The sequence below is a fragment of the Symsagittifera roscoffensis genome, chromosome 6 (assembly GCF_963678635.1).
Source record: "Symsagittifera roscoffensis chromosome 6, txSymRosc1.1, whole genome shotgun sequence".
Lineage (NCBI taxonomy): Eukaryota > Metazoa > Xenacoelomorpha > Acoela > Convolutidae > Symsagittifera > Symsagittifera roscoffensis.
The window spans coordinates 16,190,233-16,207,012 of record NC_087067.1 but is presented as its reverse complement, the minus strand read 5'-3'; the positions used below and the strand labels follow the sequence as shown (position 1 = coordinate 16,207,012).

At 33.0% G+C, this 16,780-nt stretch overlaps 2 protein-coding genes across 3 annotated transcripts in view; one reads left to right on the top strand and one right to left on the bottom strand.

Moving 5' to 3' along the window:
• The window catches only part of LOC134847913 (bifunctional arginine demethylase and lysyl-hydroxylase JMJD6-B-like), a 500,322-nt gene that overhangs the window by 202,591 nt on the left and 280,951 nt on the right, over window positions 1-16,780 (bottom strand). The window contains exon 1 of one of the 2 annotated variants that reach the window (XM_063865192.1): window positions 14,888-14,897. The exons of the other annotated variant lie outside the window; for it this stretch is intronic. The gene's annotated coding sequence lies outside the window, so the exon portion shown is untranslated. Of the gene's footprint in view, window positions 1-14,887; window positions 14,898-16,780 lie in introns of those variants that run through there. 2 annotated transcript variants of the gene reach the window in all.
• The window catches only part of LOC134847915 (uncharacterized), a 336,559-nt gene that overhangs the window by 91,198 nt on the left and 228,581 nt on the right, over window positions 1-16,780 (top strand). The gene's annotated exons all lie outside the window — the stretch shown is intronic.

Genomic DNA, 16,780 nt, shown 5'->3' with positions numbered 1-16,780 from the left:
CCACACTCCATTGGACATCCTATTATAATTTTACAAACTCCCTTCCTTTACCACTCCTTAACACAATACAAGACGTTGAATGAACTTAAAATGAACTATTTAGACTAACTACAGCACTAAATCCTCGACAATTCACACACGTAGGATTCAAAAAATTACCAAGAAAATTCACCGCACCCCGCGCTAACGAATATTCAATCGATTATTATGACCATGACCACAACATTATCAGACCTAACCAAGATCAATTTCTTGACGACGATATATTTGCTAATCCACAATTAACCAAAAATTTTTTTCATTAAAACACCTTATTTGTTCACACTTAACAATTTATACAAAAAATACGATCACATCATCTCAGAAGCACCATCAGACCTCCAAGCTTACGAATCATTTTATGACAAATTTGAAACTTTTTCACTAGCCTTTCACTTCCTTAAAACCACAGAACGTGATTTGCACTGTTCACACGACATCATGTTAAGAACTAAACAAACACACACCTACACTTATTATCGATTCGTACAAAGTCATTTTTGAATTACACACACTATCACGACAGCCTCATCACCGATTTAAAATGGGTACTTCTATAGGTTGAATCTATTTATGCGGGACAATGAGTGTTCGGGATTCTTGGGTGTTCGGGACTCTTTTCAATTCTTTAATTCCAAATACACATCACCATTTTTTCTTAATTTCACATATTGCATTAAAAATACTAACCTTCGAGGCATCCTTCGTAATTATGACCGCATTACACAAATGTATATGTTCTGTCCCCTCACTAAAACCTTCATTGTAGAAGAGTCCCGAACACTCATTGTCCCGCATAAATAGATTCAACCTATAGAATTACCCATTTTAGAATTTATCCACAACACTAAATACAATCACAAAATTTACAATCTAATCCAAAACACACGTTACGAATTCTCCGTTGGCACTGAAGAACTAAACACCATCAAAGCACTTGAATTGCTTTGGCCACTGCTACAAACTAAAACTATCATTCGCATTTTGGCAAAATTGCCAACCACATCTGATGGTATTCACGATGTTTTTCCTCATGGCTTCTTTCCCGACCAATAGGTAAATATGAATTGAATACTTTAAAACTCACTAAATCAAAATAAACAAACCATTCTTCATTATATTTTTCTCTTTTTCTTTAGTCTTCAAATCACGATCAACTCCAAACAAAAAAACACAAATAAAAATACAAAAGTTTTTTTAAATTTTATAAATTTTTCTTAACAAACCGCACTAAATAATGCAGTAAAATTTTTTCCCTAAATTAGTATTTAATCTATAAATTGTTTTCCCCGATGTAGTTAAATTATACGATGAAAATCAATTCGTAATTTGAATCCTCACAAAGCAGTAAAAGAGAATCACTAAAAAGAATTCTAGACGCTAGAAATCACAATTCTCTTATCGATGAATCTAAATGTAACCGGCCTATTGAACCAATTCAAGTATTTCTAACAAAAATAAACGGTAAATATTTCACAGCCGCAGATATGAATAGTGCATATAACCAAATGCCATTAGACAAACAATCACGACGATTGACACAATTTGGTATTGTAAAATCAACAATACCAATTCAATAGATCATTCTATGGAATATCCATAAGACCAGCAGCTTTTTCAGCATTTATGAGTAAAATTTTTAGACTACTTATACTCAAGAAAAAAGCAATCACATACCTAGACGATGTTTTCATGCAATGACAAACTAAAGACGAAATGTTTATAGTTTTAGAATGGTATCATCAAATACTAAAAAACGAAAACATGAAAGCAGCCCCGGACAAATCCCATTTTTTCTTAATACGTGTAAAATTTCTTGGACACATTATTGAGAAAAACATTATAACCCCATTGAAATCATGCATAGATGCAATTCAAAAACTCCAGCCACCTATAAACAAAAAGAAAATCCAAGAATTCCTTGGAGTGTTAAATTTCTTAAGTAAATATGTATATAATAAATGCAATTATACTTAAGACCATTCTACAACATTCTTAGACAACAAAACAATTTTCAATGGACAACAGAACCCCAGACACGATTTGAAGAAATCAAAAAACTTCTCAGAGAACAAATATCAAATACAATTCGAGACCCCAATCAACCATTCCATGCAATGTGCGATGCTTCCAATTTTGGCATTGGCGCAGCATTGTTACAATCACACAATGGAACGAATAAAATGAATTTCATATCAGCAAGTTCTCGCTTATTCACACAAGCTGAAGTGCGACTCTCTACCCTTATGAGAGAATGCTCAGCTATAATATATACTTTTACAGAACATGAGTTTTTGACACTTTGATCAAAACATCCAACAGTTTTATTCACAGATCACAAACCTATTATATTTCTTTTTAAACAAAAATCAAATCGAAACCATAGAGTTTATAGAATTCAAGTATTTCTACTGAAATTTCCAAACTTACATATAAAATGGACAGCAGGAAGAACCTTGCATTTCCAGATACTCTAAATAGAAATACACCACCTGAACTACTTATACAAAAAACTACCGTTGAAATACCGCAAAACATTAAATTTTAACCAGCAAACAATGAAACCTCACCACAATTAGAATGTAAATATGCAGTAAAAACTAATATAGATCAATCACAAATAAACTATTTACAATATTTTCAACTCTATTTAGATTGCCAAAATAACCTATATGAAGTTGATTTACTAGGTATATCCACAATTAAGCCAATTCCATATTCACATTGGATCAAAAACAATACTCAATAGAAACGAATTAAACAACAACCACATAAAAAGGACCCTTTTTCTTTAATAGAAAAAAAATCAAACTGATACCATAAATTTATCAGGACCATCACCAAATGATTCAAAATTTACGATACATCAAGTTTTTAGCCTTCATGACCCACTTGATACGATACGCCTACCGAAACTAGAAGTAGAAAACATTTTTCTACCGACAACAGAAAAAGTAACACTAGAAAAGTAAAACTCTTACATAATGGTCATTCACGTAGCACTCGACCCAGTAGCCCATTTTAATGCCTATTACGCATATACAACACTCTACGAACATTGGAGAGCTAAATTCGGATTACCCGAAATTCTAGTCACAGACAATGGCACTGAATTCGTTAATAATGAAACTATCACACAATGTCACTTATAAAAAATAAAAGATAAACCACGTACATCTCATGCATCTTGGACAAGCGGATTCGTCGAAGGTATGAACCGTTCATTACAAAGAAATCTTAGATGCGTCATAAATGGAAATGATACACGATTTACCGAATGGTCAGTATATGTAAAATTATTCCCCTTATCTTATAGTTCGCATATCACAACGACACTAGGAATGTCACCAAATGAAATGGATTTTAATCAAAAACCACGACAACCAATCATGTTTTTAGCAAATGCTCACAAAAAGGCACAAGGTTATTGTCAACTAAATAAAGATTCAATATGTTACAACTTACCATTACATACACATGATGAAGATCACTTCCACTTCCATCATCCACAAATTTTAAAATTAGCTTCCGGCACAGATACCGAATGGATTTTCAATCGAGATAAAAAACATAATGAAGTATACCAAAAAAAAACAAAGAAATTGTTACAAAGGCAAAACATTAACAACCAAATCAATTCACGTTTTACGCCAGCAACAGATTTAAAAATTGGAATATTTGTTTTAATTACCAATTTTACTTAAAGATTTCAACTTACTGGTTCGATTAATAAAGAAATGGTTCAACATCGAAACAATTTTTTACCTAATTATAAAAAAGAATATGCACTTCGCGAATTAACTCAAGTATATTCCTTCAGCAGTTTATAAATTGTTCAAAACAATCCAGAAACTGAACAAAACAAAAACATCGATACAAACCAAAATATCGATAAAAACAAGAATCAAAAACCAACACAACAAAAATATTACAACCGAAAATCTACTGAAATTTCCAAACTTACATATAAAATGGACAGCAGGAAGAACCTTGCATTTCCAGATACTCTAAATAGAAATACACCACCTGAACTACTTATACAAAAAACTACCGTTGAAATACCGCAAAACATTAAATTTTAACCAGCAAACAATGAAACCTCACCACAATTAGAATGTAAATATGCAGTAAAAACTAATATAGTCAATCACAAATAAACTATTTACAATATTTTCAACTCTATTTAGATTGCCAAAAGAACCTATATGAAGTTGATAAGTTGATTTACTAGGTATATCCACAATTAAGCCAATTCCATATTCACATTGGATCAAAAACAATAATCAAAAGAAACGAATTAAACAACAACCACATAAAAAGGACCCTTTTTCTCTAGAAGAAAAAAAATCAAACTGATACCATAAATTTATCAGGACCATCACCAAATGATTCAAAATTTACGATACATCAAGTTTTTAACCTTCATGACCCACTTGATACGATACCCCTACCGAAACTAGAAGTAGAAAACATTTTTCTACCGACAACAGAAAAAGTTACACTAGAAAAATTTCAAAATACCAAAGTCTTGATTCAGTCATAAGACAACTAAAATCATGGCACAAATATAAACTAAACCGACGAAAGCCGATACCACAATCTTAGGTATTAAAACACTCCTTCGATATTTCAGAAAATTTAATAGTAACACTATCAAGGAAATTATAGATCTTTTAGAATAACGAACACTTGACATAAAAGTACCCTGTCTACCTTTACGTATGATGTTGATAGCATTAATTACATCACAAACACTATATATTAAAGGACACTCAGGATCAGAAAAAACATATACTCTAATTTCATCCAAAAGTTTCATTTCCCAAAGGCATCATATTGGACTGAGGTATTATGCAACGATGGTATATTATGTCAACTAAATAAACGTTACCCGAACCAAAAGCAAAATGCAGAAAAACAAGATTTTAAAGGACAAAGTCTATATTTTAATCATAGAATTTCATTTGACACAAAAAGACCAATTTCACCATCCTCTGAAGGAAACTCTTACATAATGGTCATTCACGTAGCACTCGACCCAGTAGCCCATTTTAATGCCTATTACGCATATACAACACTCTACGAACATTGGAGAGCTAAATTCGGATTACCCGAAATTCTAGTCACAGACAATGGCACTGAATTCGTTAATAATGAAACTATCACACAATGTCACTTATAAAAAATAAAAGATAAACCACGTACATCTCATGCATCTTGGACAAGCGGATTCGTCGAAGGTATGAACCGTTCATTACAAAGAAATCTTAGATGCGTCATAAATGGAAATGATACACGATTTACCGAATGGTCAGTATATGTAAAATTATTCCCCTTATCTTATAGTTCGCATATCACAACGACACTAGGAATATCACCAAATGAAATGGTTTTTAATCAAAAACCACGACAACCAATCATGTTTTTAGCAAATGCTCACAAAAAGGCACAAGGTTATTGTCAACTAAATAAAGATTCAATATGTTACAACTTACCATTACATACACATGATGAAGATCACTTCCACTTCCATCATCCACAAATTTTAAAATTAGCTTCCGGCACAGATACCGAATGGACTTTCAATCGAGATAAAAAACATAATGAAGTATACCAAAAAAAAACAAAGAAATTGTTACAAAGGCAAAACATTAACAACCAAATCAATTCACGTTTTACGCCAGCAACAGATTTAAAAATTGGAATATTTGTTTTAATTACCAATTTTACTTAAAGATTTCAACTTACTGGTTCGATTAATAAAGAAATGGTTCAACATCGAAACAATTTTTTACCTAATTATAAAAAAGAATATGCACTTCGCGAATTAACTCAAGTATATTCCTTCAGCAGTTTATAAATTGTTCAAAACAATCCAGAAACTGAACAAAACAAAAACATCGATACAAACCAAAATATCGATAAAAACAAGAATCAAAAACCAACACAACAAAAATATTACAACCCCCCAAATATCTTTTAAACCAGAAACAGAAACATCTCAAAAAAAAGGAAGAAAAAGAAAAATTACAGAAAAATTTTTACCACAGGATCAACATTAAAATCTCAACATAGAAAACCATCACGACTTAGAAGTCAGCCACGAAAAAAATTTAAAACACTTATTCCACAATCTGAAATTTTATAGAAAGTTGAATTTCAAAAAAACAACATCAATTTTAATTAATATCTCCAATTTCTTTTTGATCATTTTGAATTTTCACATTTTCGTATTAACATGCTGAAAACACACTTGAGCAATCCTAGTTCAAAATCAGCCAATAGAAATCACTCACAATTATTAGCCAGATAGATAGATATTAATCTCCAGGCATAGCTATAACTATAAGTTTAAGACCTCCAGGTCAAAAATAAGCAACCCACTAAAATTGACGTTTCAAATAAAAACTATTTCAATATTACAACCCTCCCCTATTAAGTAATACAAAGATCAATAATACTTTCCAAAACCAGACCTCAAAAACCCTACAACCAAAAATAGCAAATTAGCCTAAAGAACAAAAAAGACATGATCATTTAGCCTAAAATACAAATATTCCCTGGATACCCCCAATTATCCAACAAATAAAAACAAAACTAAGAAAACCTCCCAAACACCATAAAATTACCCCCCAGCAATATCTGATAAGACCAAACCCACTTGTCAAAAAATCAATAAATAATCCGACCACACTTTAATTTAGCCCCAATACTTAAAAAAGGTTCGACAGAACGAGTCATTTCTTGAATGTTTCATTCCGCAACAGTTACAAATTTTAAACATAAACTTTCAAACTTTTTCATAAAAATTTTTTCAATCCACTTAAATTTTTTTAAATATTTTTTGCTGAAACTTTTGAAACTTTACTAATTCTTTTACTATTTTTTTGCAACTTTCTTAAAACTTTCTTTTCTCTAATCGTATTATACCCCCAACTTTCAAAAATCCTTGATAACATCCACAGGTACGATAATTCCAAGTCTATTTAAATGTTTCGAACCATTTTTAGTAGAACTGACATTTTTCTATTATTCCTAATTTTCTCACATTTTTAACATCCCTAATGACGACAATGTGCAAAATTTTAAAAAAGGCAGTCATCACATTTGCTTTAGGAACCATCTTTTCAATTCATTTCAATGAAGAATACTATAGTAAACAAAAATTTTCTTTATAACAAAATGAAAACTCAAACATTTTTTCAAAAATGCTAATCAACCACCACCACATCAGTCCCCAACAACAACCTTCCAAGAAAATCCAATAAAACTAACAATTACCCAAAATCCCCAATCATCAACCCGCATTTCTTTTCAAAATAACCCATACACAATTGAAGAAAGACACGCACGATTATCTGAACCATTAGAAACAGTTGTTCGCCATGCAAGTTTAAGCGAACCACAATTCGAACCAACATACAATCCATATCCCACTCTACAGCAAAATCTTAATAGAGTAAGACATATTAGTCAAAACTAAAACACACTTGAAATAAATAGACAAATCATGCATCCAAGATGAAACAGAAATTTCCAAGGCCCCAGAATTCATTTTTATATACCTCAATGACCAACACCAACCCTCTCAGACCCTTCCAGTAGCACAGTACCAAAGTACATCCCATATTCGATCAGATTATTTAGGTTCAACCGCCACATCAGAACAAATTCGAGAAAATCGTTTCAATCCTCCAGAAACAACTGAACGCCTACTATATTGGGCAACACACTCTTACACTCAAGGTGAACCCAATATAGCAAACGAACCAATAGAAATTCCATCGGATACAACATTATCAACCGATAACAGATGCACTTTCCCTTCCATCAACACCTTCAATAAGTCAAATATCACTAACAGTTTTTCCCCTCAATTTCCCTAAAAATCTTGACGCCAGATATCAAGAACAATCATCTACTAATACCCTCTACGATTAGATTGGAATACATTTGTAGCACCTCCCCCATTATTTGGTCAACATCAGGAAAGTAGTAGACTCCACATCTGGGCACTAAATAGACTACAATAAAGACAATATATCCACAAAGATATTCAGAAACATAACATCCAAATCCTTCAACAAAAAAGTCTCACACTAAAATTCGAAATTATAGTAAGACTTAATAACAATGTACATAAACCTTTTCTACTAGCCCCACCAAGTATCACAGCTCAATCTTTACCTCCCCCATTTATAACAACTGAAATAAGATATAAAACGATAGCTATACCAAAAAGACAATTGGATATATAACTTTTTATAACCCATGTTCAGGATTATCACACACATGTATAATTTAAAGATCTTCACAATTCAACATCTCCTTTTTCTAACTTTTTCCGAACAAAGTCAAAATCCGTCTCCTTGCACAGGACCTCAGGATTTACTAGTAACACATTATGATTGTGAAGAAAATGAACAAAAAACATTACATAAATATGGCATAGATCAAGTAACACAATGTGAATCCAAACCACAAGCTATAGAAACCGCAAATATCTTAGCCATATTATACTCAACAGCCCGAGCAACAACACTTACAGGTTATTGAATCACAGCGACATTTTCCGAGAAGAAAGTATATTGTTCACAAGTCTCAAATGGAAATAAAAACCGAATTGATCACGAATCTTTCTATCAAAGCAGCATAGAAAGACTTTTACATCTACAATCCGAAAATTGTAAAATTCAACTACTCAGATTAAATCTAACAACAAACAAAAACTCAAACAGAAAATTAGTAAACTTTCAAATTTTCACAGACTCTGCACACCAAGCACAACTTGAAAGATACTAAGGACAAACTAAGTTAGACAAAAAATATCCATACAATGGCGCACACGGAAGATTAACTTATGATCTTCACGACAAACATTGGATACCACACATTGGATTAAATAACCCTTCAAACAGCAAAGCAGACACAAAAAACAAAGGATACCAAGATATAATGTTTTTCGATTGGAAAATACAACTTGAAAATTTACAACTCACACGAGATTTAAATGATAACACTATAATCTACCAAGGAATGAGACTACCTAGCAAAAATAATCAAGGTTATTGTGGTCCTACTACTAGGACCCAAGCAACAATTGTCTGGTTTCCCGAAGACCTTTGTAACTCATTCAAAGTAGCAAAAATACACGCTAGATTGATAAAATTTCATCAAAAAATTTTTATCGAATCAATACTGTTTGAAAATGTCAATCCAAATCAAATCAGACAGAAAAATCATAAATTTAGAAACATCCATAAAAAAGAAAATAATTGAACACGTTTCCAAATCTATCAGGAAACAGAACTAGCATGTAAATATAGAAATCCACTCTATAAAACACAATATTCCGAAATACTTGTCGAATGCGATCAAGATTTCGACATGAACACGGGAAAAATAGAAAAGGACCAACACACAACACATCATCCTCAAAATAGAGGAACCTCATACATCCCACTAAACTTTCTACGAAACACAGGAAAAAAAACCACAAGACACAGACAGTACACGATTACAAAAAATATCACTCATGAACAACACATATTTTGGCGCAATTCATTATGACATCCACTTAGACATGAAACTAGACTTTAGAGTTAGCAAAATTTTTTCGAGAAACGTTACTATCAGAATTAGAAAAAGAACATCAACTCTGTGAACTAGAAAAAACATAGATTCTACAATCGCTAGCACTAGCAGTTCTAAAAAAATCCTACGCAGTTATTTATTATCCGGAAATAGATCAAATTTCCTTGATTGTGAAGGAAACATTTTATGGTTTTATACTTGCACAAAAAAAGTAACACCTTTAGATGTTTTTGAAGACAAACGATGTTATAAAAGAATCCTAATATTCCATAAAAACAAAGTACATTTTGTTGATACACTCTCCCAAAGAACATATTTTTGGGATACGGCAGTCCCATGTGGATCAGAAAATAGCCACAATATTATACAATTGAACCCCGACGAATAAAAATACTACCTACTAACACTATACCCTAGACTAATGTAACCATTAAAAAGGTTTTCACCCGAAAGTATTAGAGCCATTGCTCGCAATCCGAATATCGATCTACAATCGATAGGCATAAACTCTAAATCAGATATACAACATCACATTCGTACACAACAATTTCGAGAGTACTCACACAAATAGACACCATACAAAGACAATCAAGAGATCAAAATTTACGCAAACTTGCAGACAGCGCAGGCTTTTCAGACATTTACACTCAAGATTATAGCGGATATTTTGAAGAAATTAAGGACTACATATATTGAAATGGCGAAAAATACAGACCACAAGATATCTCACCTACCAATATTTTTAGCTTTGTAACTCCGAGAAACGAAATTCTTGCCTTTCTAGTATGGCCCTATTACATCTTAGAAAGATTGACTATATTATACGCAATGTTTAATTTTATCGGATTTTTTTTCTCACTATTGAAAGGAATCTATAAAACATGCGCAAAACACACACAAGTAAACCGACAAGCAAGCGTAGCCCGCATGTTATTTGTAGAATTTTTTGGAATTTTTGGACATCAATAAAAAAAATACTTTTAGACACACAAATAAAAGAATTTAATACAAAACTATCAACAAAACCAAACACAAAACAATACAACGTATCACCTACAGCACCACAATTACCAAACTTACATCATAACCGTCCATTATTATTATTATCACGAAACATTAGAAGCCTAGCACTCACAAACCCTACAAATTTAAGACCTAATTATACGCAAAGCCCCATTCACCACATAATAACACAACACTTGAATTGCTTTGGCCACTGCTACAAACTAAAACTATCATTCGCATTTTGGCAAAATTGCCAAACACATCTGATGTTATTCACGATGTTTTTCCTCATGGCTTCTTTCCCGACCAATAGGTAAATATGAATTGAATACTTTAAAACTCACTAAATCAAAATAAACTAACCATTCTTCATTATATTTTTCTCTTTTTCTTTAGTCTTCAAATCACGATCAACTCCAAACAAAAAAACACAAATAAAAATACAAAAGTTTTTAAAATTTTATAAATTTTTCTTAACAAACCGCACTAAATAAAGCAGTAAAATTCTTCCCCTAAATTAGTATTTAATCTATAAATTATTTTCCCCGATGTAGTTAACTTATACGATGAAAATCAATTCGTAATTTGAATCCTCACAAAGCAGTAAATTTCAATCTTCAATTAGTAAAATTATATGAGGAAAGAGCAGTAATAACCTTTTATATCGCTTTTTTATAATCACTCGCACTAGAATTCTATCCAAACTCACACAGCTCGCCCACGACGAATTGTTTAAAATAATGAATTCAAATTTTATATTTCACTAACAACAACTCAAACAAGCTATAACAAGTTTCCAACTTTCTCTTAACCCGGTTGTAAAGGAATTATACATTAACTCAAACTAACCAACGCAGCTTACTAAACACCATAAACCACAAACTGACAGCATGACTAAGAAAAGAAAACCCATGGTAACCAAACCGGATTAAACCAGCTTAAGAACTGGATAATTTTTTCTTTTGAAGACTATTGACCAATAATAAAACACCAAAACGTCGCAAGACAAACCCAAACCAAACAATTTGATTTTTAAGAAAAGGACACAACCAAAACAACAAAAGGAAGAAACCAGCAACATCATAACATAAAACGTTAACACAAAACAGGATTAAGAAATGATGCTCGACAAATACCAACGATCATCATTCATCATCCATTACAGAAAGAAGATGAAAGATTCAAAAACCCCGGATGGGTGGAACCAGATCTAAACTATGATTTTATTATTGGTTGTAAGTTAGATATTTTATCTTTATAAAATTTTAATTACTAACCAATCATACTCCATCGAACTAACAACTCACTTAATTGTAAGTGCTGAAATTACTTGTAATTTCAGCACCAGAGATATTTGAAGTTAACTTAGAACTTAGTTGCCTCTCCAGAGACCTTCTTGCAATAAACCAGTATACTCTAGATCTATTGAGACTAACTGAGACTAGCAGATATAAGATTAAGATTAAGATCGGTATCAGACTAAGAAGCTGCACGAATCTCTCCGGCCGAAAATAAGATAGCGTGACGAGCAGACGATGTATCTTCGGTTTAACATCCGTCCCAACTCAATTGGGAAATACCGCCGCGAAACTTGAACACAAAGAAAAACTGAAATTGGAAGTGGAACGAAAACAAACTAGAAGAAATTCAGGGGCTGCTGTTTAGGACACAATCGTAAAAAGCCTTTTTCACTCGTACAAATGAAATCCTACCCCTTCCCTCCTCCCGCAACTTTTCCAAATAGTTATTAAGTCGATAAACAGATTGTAAAAAATTATTTTGGTGTTAATTAAAAAAAAATAGAAAACTGAGACGTGTGTTTGAAAGAATCATTAATCACGAGGAAAAAGACCATCGCACGAGCTGTTTAGCGTACACTGGAGAAATTCTGCCGCGCCCATCTTGCTTGGTCCCATTAATTAAGTTTTCGTTCTGGTTTTAGTAATAAAAAAAACAAAATAATAATTTAGTTTCATAAGTTGCCGATATACAATCAACGCGATTGTGGAACCAGATCTAAACTATAATTTATTATTGGTTATAATTTACATATTTTATCCCTATAAAATAGTAAAGACTAACCAATCACACTCCATCAAACTAACAATCCACTTATTTGTAAGTGCTGAAATTACTTGTAATTTCAGCACCAGAGAGATTTCAATTTAACTTACAACTTAGTTGCTTTCTCCAAGAGACCGAATCGTAACAAAACCAGTATACTCTAGATCTTTTGAGATTAAGAGATATAAGAGTAAGATTAAGATCGGTATTAGACTAAGAAGCTGCACGAATCTATCCGGCCGAAAATAAGATAGCGTGACGAGCAGACGGTGTACCCTATCTGAAATTACTCTATGAGTTAGACCTAAGAACACAACACAACTCATTATGATAGCTGCGTTCGCGTAGAAACAGAACTCATTTAACAAAACGTATTGGCACATAAAAAATAATATAAAAACGTTGGTGCTGCATTTTAAATTGAAGTGCTTTACTGATTACATTCAAAGCTTTCAATAGAATAAGTACAGTTGAAACGAAAGCTAAATTGAATGTTGTAATTTAGTTTTCAAAATGATTTTTCAAGAAAAGACTGCGACTTCTGCAAAACTGTTTGTAGCCCTTGGGCTGTCTATTCTCATATACATGGCTGACGGGATCAACCATTCCCAACTCGCACCATTCTTCCCAAATGAAGCAGAACGGAATAAAGGTAAGTCGCTTTGTGAATTTAATTCAGGATTTGATCCCGTGACCATTAAAAAGGTACCCATTTTTTACTATTTTTCTACCTCCATTTTTAATGACCAACCTTGGAATGTTCCTACGTCAAATCCTGGCCCAAAGAAATTAATTTTTTGGGGGATTCCTCGCCGAAAACAAGAAGTACGTTTTTCTTAAAATACTTTAGATAGTAAGCAAACGAGCAGGGTTATGATAGGAGGAAAATTTTGCTTAACAATTATTTTGCTGGCCTGAAGTTTGACTGAAACTAAAAAAATTCAGACCGGTTTTTCTCGAAAGTCTGACAAATTTTTGAAATTTTTTAACGTCTTTCAAATCAGGGCTGAAAGGGCCTTAACTTGATATATAAATCCCCGTATTACTATGATTATTTGCGTAAAATACGTCTGGTTGAACAACAAAGTAAGCCTTAATCGATTTAAATTAAACCGAAAATCAAAAATTTCAACGAACATCACAGGGAACTTCTTCTCAAAGTTTTAAAGGTCGTTCGGATCATAATTGAACGGGCTTTAAAAAGAATGATGATTGTTGGTTGTATCTAAATTTGTGTGGAAAAAAGAAAAAAAGAAAAAGAACTAAAACACACCCGGATACAATTTTCCTCCCCATATTCAAAAATCGGAACGAAAATCATTTAAAATTATTGATTTGGCCATTCACAAAATTTTTGCTGTATATTTTTAAACAAGTATCATGTTTAGATACTTCGTAACATGTGGAAAACCAAACAAACCGCCAAAACTGAAATTTGATGACAAAATAAATTAACCCAATTTTGGTTGTTCAGTCGTATAATGAATTAAAACCAGCATATTTCTTGATATAAACAATATAGTTTTTCCGACAGGTTTCGAAATTTTTGAAATAAATAACCTATTTAAAAAATAGTTGTCAAAATTATAATACTGAGACGCATGCAGATTCTGCCTATCATAGTTGTTTTAATTTGAGGGACCTTCTATTATAGCATTACCGCAAAAGGAGCTGGGAAAAACCAATGTTTAAGAAGATAAACCAATTGAGATCAAGTTTTAACATACTGGGGTCATTCAGTTTTCTAATTTTAATGTATTTAAGCCGAATCAAACAGTAATTTTAAGGGCTGGTAGAGCGGATATATACCTGAATATTTGAATACTCAGTGAATCGATTCGAGTCCCTCAGTGTGTGCTAAATCTCTTTTAATCAAGTTAAATTGTTCGGAAAATTATTAACTCGCCATTATTAACTTTTCGGCATTACAAACGTTTTATGTCGATGTTAATAATTTCACAGATTTCAGTTCCGCTTGTGAAACAATTTCAGTCCTGGAGACAAAATGCTCTTTTTGACGGTCAGCCTAAATCTAGGAACCGAATTAATACTGGAAACGGTTGAAACAGGATGTGAACTTTTTTAAGTATATCAAAACGTGCATACCCGGGGTCGTATTTCTTGTGGTTCTTTGCGATTGGTTGCTGTTTTGGCGTGTCATGTTTTCCTAGACTCACTGTCATTCATTTAATAAGAGTATGAATTTTTTGAACTTCTTTGGTGTTTACTGTATGGCTTTTTTATTTTCGAAATCATGCAAGCTTTCACCAAGCTCTACTCCTGTTTGCAGTGCAGCGCAATTGCGCTTACTCTGTGAATGAACGGGCTTCTTGGCATTGTGGTAGCCGGCGAAAATTTTCATTCCCCTGCAGTTGTTAGGGACTTGGTTGGTTTTTTTTTTGGGCTGGCTCTGCTTCCGATTTCAGTTTCTCTTATCCACATTTTTCTCTTGCAAAATAACTCCGTGCTGGCCAGCATTTTTTGCTGTTCCGTGTTTCTTACTGCTGTTTGCGCTTGCACACCTTTCCAAATTAGTTTTGGCTTCCCGGGCTGAGGGGATCGTTCTTTGATTCGACAGAAACTGTCGCACGATGTCCGCCTTTCGTAGCAAATTAAGAAGGTCGAACGAAGGCAATAGTCGAATAAAGTCAATCATGGGTGAAACAGGGTCGATAGAGTCAAGCAGGGTCGAATAATCAGTCTAACAGGGTCGAATCTTGAATCTCAAACTAACCAACGCAGCTTACTAAACACCATAAACCACAAACTGACAGCATGACTAAGAAAAGAAAACCCATGGTAACCAAACCGGATTAAACCAGCTTAAGAACTGGATAATTTTTTCTTTTGAAGACTATTGACCAATAATAAAACACCAAAACGTCGCAAGACAAACCCAAACCAAACAATTTGATTTTTAAGAAAAGGACACAACCAAAACAACAAAAGGAAGAAACCAGCAACATCATAACATAAAACGTTAACACAAAACAGGATTAAGAAATGATGCTCGACAAATACCAACGATCATCATTCATCATCCATTACAGAAAGAAGATGAAAGATTCAAAAACCCCGGATGGGTGGAACCAGATCTAAACTATGATTTTATTATTGGTTGTAAGTTAGATATTTTATCTTTATAAAATTTTAATTACTAACCAATCATACTCCATCGAACTAACAACTCACTTAATTGTAAGTGCTGAAATTACTTGTAATTTCAGCACCAGAGATATTTGAAGTTAACTTAGAACTTAGTTGCCTCTCCAGAGACCTTCTTGCAATAAACCAGTATACTCTAGATCTATTGAGACTAACTGAGACTAGCAGATATAAGATTAAGATTAAGATCGGTATCAGACTAAGAAGCTGCACGAATCTCTCCGGCCGAAAATAAGATAGCGTGACGAGCAGACGATGTATCTTCGGTTTAACATCCGTCCCAACTCAATTGGGAAATACCGCCGCGAAACTTGAACACAAAGAAAAACTGAAATTGGAAGTGGAACGAAAACAAACTAGAAGAAATTCAGGGGCTGCTGTTTAGGACACAATCGTAAAAAGCCTTTTTCACTCGTACAAATGAAATCCTACCCCTTCCCTCCTCCCGCAACTTTTCCAAATAGTTATTAAGTCGATAAACAGATTGTAAAAAATTATTTTGGTGTTAATTAAAAAAAAATAGAAAACTGAGACGTGTGTTTGAAAGAATCATTAATCACGAGGAAAAAGACCATCGCACGAGCTGTTTAGCGTACACTGGAGAAATTCTGCCGCGCCCATCTTGCTTGGTCCCATTAATTAAGTTTTCGTTCTGGTTTTAGTAATAAAAAAAAACAAAATAATAATTTAGTTTCATAAGTTGCCGATATACAATCAACGCGATTGTGGAACCAGATCTAAACTATAATTTATTATTGGTTATAATTTACATATTTTATCCCTATAAAATAGTAAAGACTAACCAATCACACTCCATCAAACTAACAATCCACTTATTTGTAAGTGCTGAAATTACTTGTAATTTCAGCACCAGAGAGATTTCAATTTAACTTACAACTTAGTTGCTTTCTCC